The sequence below is a fragment of the Lactuca virosa genome, chromosome 4, assembly GCF_052849685.1.
Source record: "Lactuca virosa cultivar CGN04683 chromosome 4, Lactuca_virosa_CGN04683_v6, whole genome shotgun sequence".
Lineage (NCBI taxonomy): Eukaryota > Viridiplantae > Streptophyta > Magnoliopsida > Asterales > Asteraceae > Lactuca > Lactuca virosa.
The window spans coordinates 112,808,055-112,818,805 of NC_136429.1; positions in this window are offsets into that span (position 1 = coordinate 112,808,055).

Consider the following 10,751-nt stretch of genomic DNA (forward strand, 5'->3'; position numbering starts at 1 on the left):
ATAAAATTGAATCTATAACAAAAACTAATATACATATCATATGCAATATAAAATGAAATTATTCTAAATTTAAAACATTAGCATTATATCCATATATATATAAGATGTTATAAGGTAAGTACGAATTCGGTCTTTAGATTTTACCCTTTTTTTTTCAAAAGTATTTTATGATTAACTACTAAAAGTTTGTTATTGTTTTTCAAATAAAACCACATACATTTTTTAATTATATTAAAAATGAAAAAATGACATACAAGTTTATTTTTAAACAAAATAATAACATACTTTTAACTATGTTTTTTTCCTCTAAATTTACAAACACAAAAATATGTTGTACAAATATATTATCATGAATTAGAAAGTTATATATTTTCGTAACGATAAAACACACATATAAAAACACCTATTCAACATATACAAACCCGACAAAACGCATTAGAAAATACATTATGCGTCGGAAAGAAAACAAATTATTGAATTGAAGCTAATTTTTAATATAACATATTTCTTAAAGAAAAATAATCGTTGAATTGAAGCTAACCAATGTTCGTCGAAAAAACAAATCACCGAAACAAATTATTCACACCCGACGTTTGGCGTGGGTAAACGGCTAGTGTGTGTGTGTGTATATATATATATATATATATATATATATATATATATATATATATATATATATATATATACATATATATAGGTAGGTTCAAATGTTTATCACATCTATTGTGTGCTAGAATGCACCAATAAGATTTTAATAAAAATTATATGTATATTAAATGATATCCATACTTATAATTCTTTTTTAGGGAAACTAATTAAATTTGTCATTAATATCAACAATAATATTCTTTCAGATTGAATTCGTATCTAGAAAAATAAGAGTATTCTAGCAGAATGAGAGTGTATTCTAGTACAATACACTATCGTTCTTCATATTCCATGCAACTTTATTGTCTTTTAAGTGAGTGACTCCTCAAACAAAAAAAGAACCCATACATAAAAACCTAGATGTGAATTCATTTTTAAAGAATGTTATTACTCACATTAATGACGAATTTAATTAGTTTCCATAAAAAGAGAATTATAATTATGAATATCATTTAATATACATATAATTATGGAAATAATTTAATATCTATCTTTATTTAATTAAATAATTATTTAATTTTACTAAATTCTTATTGGTGCATTCCAGCACACAATAAATATAAGAAACACATTAACCTAGGCATATATATATATATATATATATATATATATATATAACTTAACAAATTTCATAATTATGTACTGATATTAATACATCTACTTCACTACCTTCCATTATAAAGTTATTTGTATCTAAGAGAACTATGCATATTTATACACATAAATATACATACAATACGCATGTACTTATATACATAAGGAAACATACATAAAGATACATACATACTCATATATATATATATATATATATATATATATATATATATATATATATATATATATATATATATATATAAAAGGACATGCACCTATAATCTAGGACTTAAACGCTGAACCTTGAACCCATACATACCTTAAACCCTAACACTAGTACAAAAATTGGCTATGGCCACCCATAGTCGGAATTGAACGAACACACATTCGAATTTTTATGTGGCTAAAGGTACCAAAATACATGTCACTTTATTATCTAACCACATATGAACTCCGACCGTGTGACCATTCGAAATTTTATTGCCAAACCTTCGAACATTTTTATGGCTAAAGGTCACTTCTAATTTTTGGCTGATTATTTAGCCACTTATGAATTTGGAACGTGTGACAAATGAGCAGTAACTTTGAGGCATTAGTCACAATATACATATAAAACATGACAAAATATATGTCATACACTTGAACATTGTGACCAAATGTCATATATGGCCACAGGAAGTAATTGTTTATGTGTCTAAATGATAGAGTCGAGTTTGGCACACATTATTTTAGTGTAGCAAAAATTCAGTACATATGGTCACATAACTTATTATGTGCGTGTAAATTTTAGCGTGTATTAACTTTCCAAAAGCTAATGTGTATAGTCATATGTTATTTCTAGCACGATCATGTGATTATATAGCTCTATAATAGCCACACCATATCACCAATGTGTATCAAATGATGTTTATCGCCATATTTTAGGTGATTATATGTGTCCAATATATTCAGAACAGTCACGTCGTGAAATATTCATGTGACTATTACTTAGAGCAAACGGTTATCATTAATTTGATATTAGTATTGGATTAATGTGTCTAAACCAATAACTAAATTTACATATTCTTGAATTAGAAACAAAGTCGTTTTTAGGTTGCCCTCAAAACTAGTAATTGATTAGAATGACAGTTGGAGACAACGAGTGATTTGTTAGTTTATTATATGAATAATAAACTAACTGGAAACTGAAATATATGATTTATTAATATATAATACGATTAATATGTTAATTGGAAATAGTAATGATTAGTTGATTAATTAGAATTAATTTGGATTTAATTCTAGGATAAATTAGAAGTAATCATTCAAGGACTCTTTGGTTTCCACTAGTGTTTCACTAAGAAATTATAAATAGCACACCATGGGTGTCTGTTTTCACACACATTTTCTTGCTTTCGTAAAGCCGAAATTTTGCTCAAGACTCCTCTCTCCTCAAGTCTTAATGCTACTAGGGTTTTGGGTACAAGCCATTAGAGGCATCCATTACTTTGGTGCTAGCTTTCCAAGATCTAGAAGAAGGATTCTACTTTGATTATTTACAATAATTATCAAAAGGTATGCAACCCCTAATTTGTATCAATTTTGATTTCATAGCCTCTCTCCTAGTATTTCTTGATATTCATAGTTAGTTGCTATCTATAAAGAAAACATAGATCCTTTTGTAGGTTGCATGTGAACTTAAGCGTTTAAGTGTTTTTCCGCCACATGTAACTTTTTGTTTGTAACCTAGAACCCATATGTGGTAACAGAGCCATAGGTTTTCTATTTGATTGTGCACTAATATGAATTGATCAAAAGAAGGACAAGAGATTATGATTAAATTTGAATTATTAAAAATAATTGTTTAATTGGTAAATAATTATTTAGTCCATGAAATTAAATTATTTAATTAATTGTTTAATTGGTAAATAATATGATTTAAATTTATTTAATTAATTGTTTAATTAAGATAAAATATTAAATCATTATTTAGTTTAAAATACGCCTTATACGATATATATATATATATATATATATATATATATATATATATATATATATAGAGAGAGAGAGAGAGAGAGAAATATGTTCAAATGTTTCTACTATCTATTTTGTGAATGTAGGACTGATTGTAGACCAATCGTTTTAGTTATTTTAAGAAAGTAATTAATACATATTAAATGCTGAAGATTTAATTAATACTCATTATATCTTCAAGATGTAATATCATTAATTACTTTCTTTAAATAACTAAAATGATTGATCCATAATCAATCATAAATGCACACAATAGATAGTTAGAACACAATAACCTAACCGTATACATATATATATATATATATATATATATATATATATATATATATATATATATATATATATATATATCTGATTAAAAGTTTAATATATTATATGTATATGATAGGTCAGTCAAATCGCTAGTACGCCTCATTCACGAAGCTATACTTTAAGGGGGTATAAGAAAGCGACCTATAAAATGACCGTTGAATGGGTGTCTACTCTCACCCACCGCTCCCTTGTATGGTGGAGGGTGGTTAGCTGAACGGATTTGATAGGATATAAACGCTTAAAAGTATGATACGATAAAGTAACTAAACCTTTTATAAATCTCACTCTAGTTACTTTAGGAAAAATGTGAAATTGTATGCTAATCCCTGAAAACGCACATTATTTCCTTGTAAGTCGTTAGTTTTCACTAACTAACAAGGTGAGTTATAATTCCCAGCCTCTCTCTAGATAATGATTATATGTTTTATAATCTATATCTATGTATGTATGCGCGCGCACACACACACACACACACACACACACACACACACACACACACACACACATATATATATATATATATATATATATATATATATATATATATATATATATATATATTGTGTGGATCCGGTGATGACTCAAAAAATAATGAGGACGGCGAGAACAATTTTCCACCACCCACTTCGTCAATGACACAATCGTCAAACTCAATACTTGGACATATGTTTGTATGCGACGCACGTTAAGTGTAATAAATATGGACTTTAAGATTTAATCACGTGCGACGAACGTCCATGGAACGTCATCTAAGTGAGTTTTATAATATATTTTTGTTTTTTTTTCGGTTTTAAAAAAAAATTTCAAAAAACAAAATTTAACATATATATACTCGGTTTTAAGGTTTTTTATTTTATTTTTCTCTTTTTTTCGTCTTTTTCTATTTTTTTGATTTTTAATTTTTTTTTAAAACAAATGTGTTTTTTTTTGTTTTTATTATTTTATTGTCTTTACAACATATTTGAAGTTTGTAGTGTTTTTTTAATTTTTTTTAATTTTGTTTTAATTTTTTATGTGTTTAAACTAAATATCGGTTCAAGTTTTTAATGTTTGACGATTATAAAAGTTTTAAATAATACAAATATTAGGCATCATAATATTTTCAGTTTATAATATTTTGGAATCATATTATTTTTGGATCATAAAATTTTGAATCAAATTATTTTGAATCATATTATTTTTGAATCATATGATTTTGGATCAATAATATATTCGATTAAATAAGGTTTTTGTTGAAAAAAACAAATTTTGGATCATTATATATTTCGAATCATTTAATTTTGAATCGTAAAAGATATATTTAAGGATTATAAAATATTTGAATCAAAATATTTTTAGTTCATAACAATTTAAGGATAATAAACATGTTGAATCTTGAGGCACTAAGTGAATGCTCACAAGTTATTAGATGGAGATAGATTCTAATTATACATTTAAAATCATGTAACTGAACATGCATGTATAATTAAAGTATGTATGAAGAGTTAACGTTTGAAATCATGTATCTAAGCATGTACGTATACTTAGAGTATAAATGGTTGGATGAGAAGGGTACTTTTTAAATACCTAAGAGATAGTAGAAAGAGATAGAATATGATTATATGCATTATAATCATATCAATGAGTATGTATGTAAGTGTAGATATTAATGGTATTGTGTAGAATACATATGTGTATGAGATGAAGATAAAGATTAACTACTTGATTAGTTAAGTAGTAGATGAGTAGTAGTACATGATTTCTTGATGAGACCATATCATGTATAAAAGAGATTTTGAGAAGATTAGAAAGATGATTTCCTTCATGAATAAGATTATGATTCCTTCGGTAATGTAGATAGATGATTCATGTAGGAATGAGATTGTGATGGTTAGAAGAGGTAGAGGAAGGGTTCCCTGAGTGGAACAAGATAATAGAGAGTTCTCTTAAGAACTTAGATATAATTCAGGATAGATTAAGTGTAAGGAATTCCTGAGGGATTCAAGAGAAGAATAATGTTTAAGGATCCACGAGGGAGCATATGAAAGGGGAGTAGTGTATACCCGATAACATTAGTGGGACATCATTTCCCTTAGAAGATAAATGACATTATTCCATGAGAAGTTGAGAATAGAATGCTAAGGCATGAGAAGTTGAGAATAAAATGTTAAGGCATAAGAATTTGAGAATAGAATGCTAAAGCATGAGAAATGCAGAATAGAGAGGTAAGTATAGGAAGAGTACGGGGAGGCATGCTAAGAGTAAGAGGTATGAGAAGATTATGCATAGAGTATGAGAAGAACAAACAGAGTATGAGATGAGTTAAGAAAATGGGACAAGAAAATAGATACAAAAAGAAGAGTATGAATGCACGTAAACCAAAAGATAGATTGTTATATGTGCGCATGCATGATTTCTATTCCATAAATCGGTATCAATAAACCCAAAGCTTGCCTGTACTCTTGAGTCATGTTCACTTGAACCTTCCTCCACCTTCTATGTCCATTCGTTCCCTCCCATTTCTTTATATATCATGAAAAACAAAGACCTTGATGTTACTAGACCACCTCTCTCTATCTATTTATTTATTTATCTATTTATCTATCTATCTATTTCTCTCTCTATATATACATCTGTTGTTACCATCAAGATTAAACACATTCGGTGCAAATCTTCCTCAATGTTGTTGCTATCATGGTCGCCCCCTTCAACCACCTTGAGCGCCTTGTTTAAGTACTGATGCTAGGTAAACCATATCTCCATCTCACTTCGTCTCACTTCTTTATATGAGTCGATTTATTCTCTAAAAAAAACTAAAATCTATGTTGTTGAAGATGTAGAAGGAAAAAACAAACAAAGATTACTCTTTTTTTGTGGACCATTTATTTGTGCAGAGTGGAAATTTAGGTTAATCTTATCAAGAACCAATTTTTTTTATTTCTCATTTTTTATCGATATTCATCTTGATTGCTATGTTTTTAAGGGGCTTTCATGGCTGAATTACTTCATGAGGGAATAGTTCATATTTTCGAGAATAAATCGGTAATTTGGAAATTTTTCGGCTCCGGAAGCTATATCAAAAGGGGAATTTTATTTTGGAAAGTGATTCGTACTCATCAATTTATGTTTTATAGAGTTATACAAAACAATATTTTAGAGCATAAATTGTTATGTACGGAGAAAAAGTGTTGTGTACAAATTAGCCCCCTTTTCTTTTTTTAACCTGATCCTATCAAATGGGTCATCTGAGTAAGTACCTAAAGGGGTGTTCATTGTTTTAGTTCAATCTATTCTAGCATAAACACTTAGAAAATAATTTTTTCTGGTGTAAGGTAAATTGAGTTATTTTATGGCTATTGTAGGTATAATTGTTCCTTTTTTCGAGATTCTGAATTCATGTATTTTCACCTAATTCCTGTCTATTTTTTTATGTAAAATTTGTATTTATTAGAAATTATATGTTTCTAATTTTAGGTGTTTCACTGAAGAGACAAGTGTTAACCTGATAATAGCAAGCTCTTGTTTCATGTCGATAAAAGAAGCAATATACTATGAGGCGGTTGTTAAATGTCATTGTTGGTGCATATTTTTGGATGTTCAAACATGATTTAGTGTAAGGGTGAGCATTTGGACCTCCATATCGGACCGGGAACCGGTCCTGGACCAGACCTGGTAAGCCTTAACAGGTCCTATCAAGGTCAACCAATTCTCGAAAAATCGGTCCGGTCAAGGAGGAGGTAAGGTGTGGTCAGGTCCAAATGATCACCTCTAATTTAGTGTACCAGAAACGAACCAATTGGAATGCTTTAGTAAGTTAGTTAAATTATTTGCTCAAACCCGAATTGACATTACCTTCTTACAGATTCTGCTAAAGTCTCCACAGCCGCAACTGATATTGTAACCATCGAACAATTTCAAATTTAGTTCTACTTTTTTTATTGGTATATCGGGTGGAACATCCAAGGAGAAGTAGATATGGTGTTTGTCTTCTCTAGATCTGGTTAGAAACATGTACCCGGAGATTTTATTTGGTAGGAAAGTTTTGTTTTTGGCAAATGGGTTTGTAATATGACTGTAGATCTATCTCTCTTGTGGATGATTTTTTGATATCTATGTAAAGATATTGTGAAATATTTATGTCGATGATTTTTTAATATTTAGATCTCACATGGCTCACGAAATGGTATGATTAACTTCCTATTGGTTTTCTGGTTAGATCTAAAACAGACGAGTTAACTTTGTGTGTTTAAGCCTACTTTACAGAATGGGTTATGGATGCGTGGGGTAACTTAATGAAAAGTTTATACAAATTGCTATTTTTCAAAATCGTTAATTGTGCACTTGGTTACATTTTGATTATGTTTTTTATCAAAGAAAAAGTGTATTTATATCCTTATAAACTCTAAATATAACTTCTATATCCTTGCAAATTTTAAATTTTAAAATTATATATATATATATATATATATATATATATATATATATATATATATATATATATATATATATATATATATATATATATGTCTGCCTAAACCTAGAAAACTCACATCTATATTCAAACTCATATTTTAATTAGGATTAAACCTATTTAATATTAACGTACTTATCTAAAATTCAAAATACCATATGATATTACTAAACCACCCTTTTCTAATTAAAGATTGGAATTAAACAAAACTTGATTAAGAATAAACCTAATTAAATATTAAAAAGCTCCATGTCCGTCATTTCTTTCTAATTGCAAGCTTCAAAGATTATAAATGGCGACTTTTGGGTTTAATGGCTCCAAAATCTTAATTTTATCTTTTTTTATTTATATATATGGGGAAGAAAAAGAATGTAGATAATGGAGAAAACTATGAAACATATGATCATTTATAGGAATGTGTTTGAAACACATGAGAAAAAACTACGAAGCCATTAAATTTAAACGAGAAGTAGGTATTGTCAAATTGGTTCCTTTCAGAACATACAAAACAATGCTAAAATCATATTTAATAACCAAAAAATGATTAGTATTACATGTAATGGAAGCATCCCCAACATGGAGCTCATAAAGAATTGGCGTCCGATAGTTGAAAATTTTCAATCTAAACTTTGTCACATTTTGGAAGGTTAAAACCCTCTCATTTGGGGGTCATCTCACCTTTGTCACATTCTTCCTTGAGAGTTTACCTACATACTATTTATCATACTTCAAAGCTCCCGATTGCATCATAAACTCACTTGAAAAGATTATGAGGAAATTCCTTTGGAGTGGTAGCGAAGATAAGAGAAAAGTGCATTGGGTTTCATGGTCCAAAGTTCTCGCCTCCAAAAGCAATGGTGGTCTCAGTGTTGGATCCTTAAAAACTCAAAACATTGCCTTATTATCTAAGTGGTGGTAGCGATTACAATCTGGAGAGTCAGACCTGTGGAGTGAAGCAATAAAAAGTATCCACAATCTCAACAATAAATCTTTTGATACCCTCACAATGAAATCTCTCAGTGGAGTTTTGGAATAACATCTCTAAAGAATTATCAAATATTGTCTCTATGGTTATTAAGTATCACGATATTTTTTTGTCAAGGTTGGGCAAGGCAACTCCACCTTATTCTGGAAAGATCTTTGGCTTGGATCTTTGAGATTTCAAAATCGTTTTCACGCTTTATATTTAATGGATTCTAGAAAGTCGTGCTTGATTGCCGATAGTACGCCTCATCAGGAGTTACCTGATCTGCGGTCCACTCCCATCAGCCTCGACTCCATTTCAGAACTTTTTGACCTGACATCGTTGCTTGCTTCCTTCACATTCTCAAATGTTCCCGATAGGTTTCGCTTCCACATCTCCCCGAATGGCAGATTCTCAGTCGCTTTAATGCGACATTTCCTAGATTTAAAGTTGCATCCATACATTGGTCCCTCAATCAGTTGGGTGAGAACGGTACCCCTTAAGGTTTTGTGTTTTATCCGGCGGACTAAACTAGGTAGCATCCTTGTGGCGGACAACTTGCAGCATAGAGTAGGGATGAGCATAGGACGGAACCGATACCGTTCCCGATTTCCCGAAAACCAAATTTGATCGAAAGTCAATCCTGAGTACCGAACCAAAATTACATTACTGGTATCGGTAAATTACATTAGAGGTACCGGTACTGGGAATGATATCGTTTTTCGATACTAGTTCCGGTATCGAATCTCGAATTTCGTGATTTTGGAGTAACGAGTATCGTCTCATATTTTAAAATTTGGTACTCTTCGGTATCGGTTTCAGTACGGGATCGAGACTTGGTAAAAATTGATCATCCCTAGCATAGAGGTATTATGGTTCAATCCAACCTTTACCTATTATGTAGCAGCTCTACATAAACCATTGGCCACTTGTTGGTTAGATGTCACTTCGCGAATAACACTAGTCATTGGGTGTTTAAATGGTGTGGCATTGATGCCTGCCAATTTACTAATTTGGTGGACCTTCTCGATTTTACAACAAGATGGGGGAATTGTCCCAAACGGAGGTTGAAAGTTATCACAATCGTTTAGGCTGAACGGAGTGGAGGTGTTAAGATCGGTCGTTAAGCTCGTTAAGACAAGGACAACACCGCCCCCTAGCGCTCGCTAGGGGGCTCGCTATGCTCCAGTCGCATTGGAGAGACGAGAGAGAAAGGAAATCGAGAAGGTGATTGGTCCAAACGGTTTCTACTTCAATAGCTTAAACTCTTTCTTTAACCTCCAGCTTTTTCTTCTCTATTTCTTCCTCTTTCGCCTTAAAAGTTGAGAGAGCAGATTTAGACATCTCTTCATCTTCTTTCGACATTAGCCCATTGAAACTAAAAAAAAACCCACTTTTAATCTTTCGATTTCATGTTTTGACATTAACCCACTGAAACTCGCTCTTCTTCTTCAACCATAAAAAGAAAAAAAAACCCTCCTTCTTCCTCTGATCCCTCTCTTAATTTCACTATTGTCGCTACCTGAAACCCAACTACACACACTACTGTGTGTGAGAGAGACAACGATAATTAACACAGGAACTTGGACAGAGAAAGGGGATTGGAGTTCGAATTAATGATGTAGCGGTGGAGACGGAAGAGATCGAAGAGGTAAATAGAACTTTATGCTTCTTATTTTGCTAAGATCATTCAGTTGCTGAGTCATGGCGATGAGAGTTGGGATTTGCTTTTTCATAGGTTCAAAGAGGTAATTAGAAATTTATGCT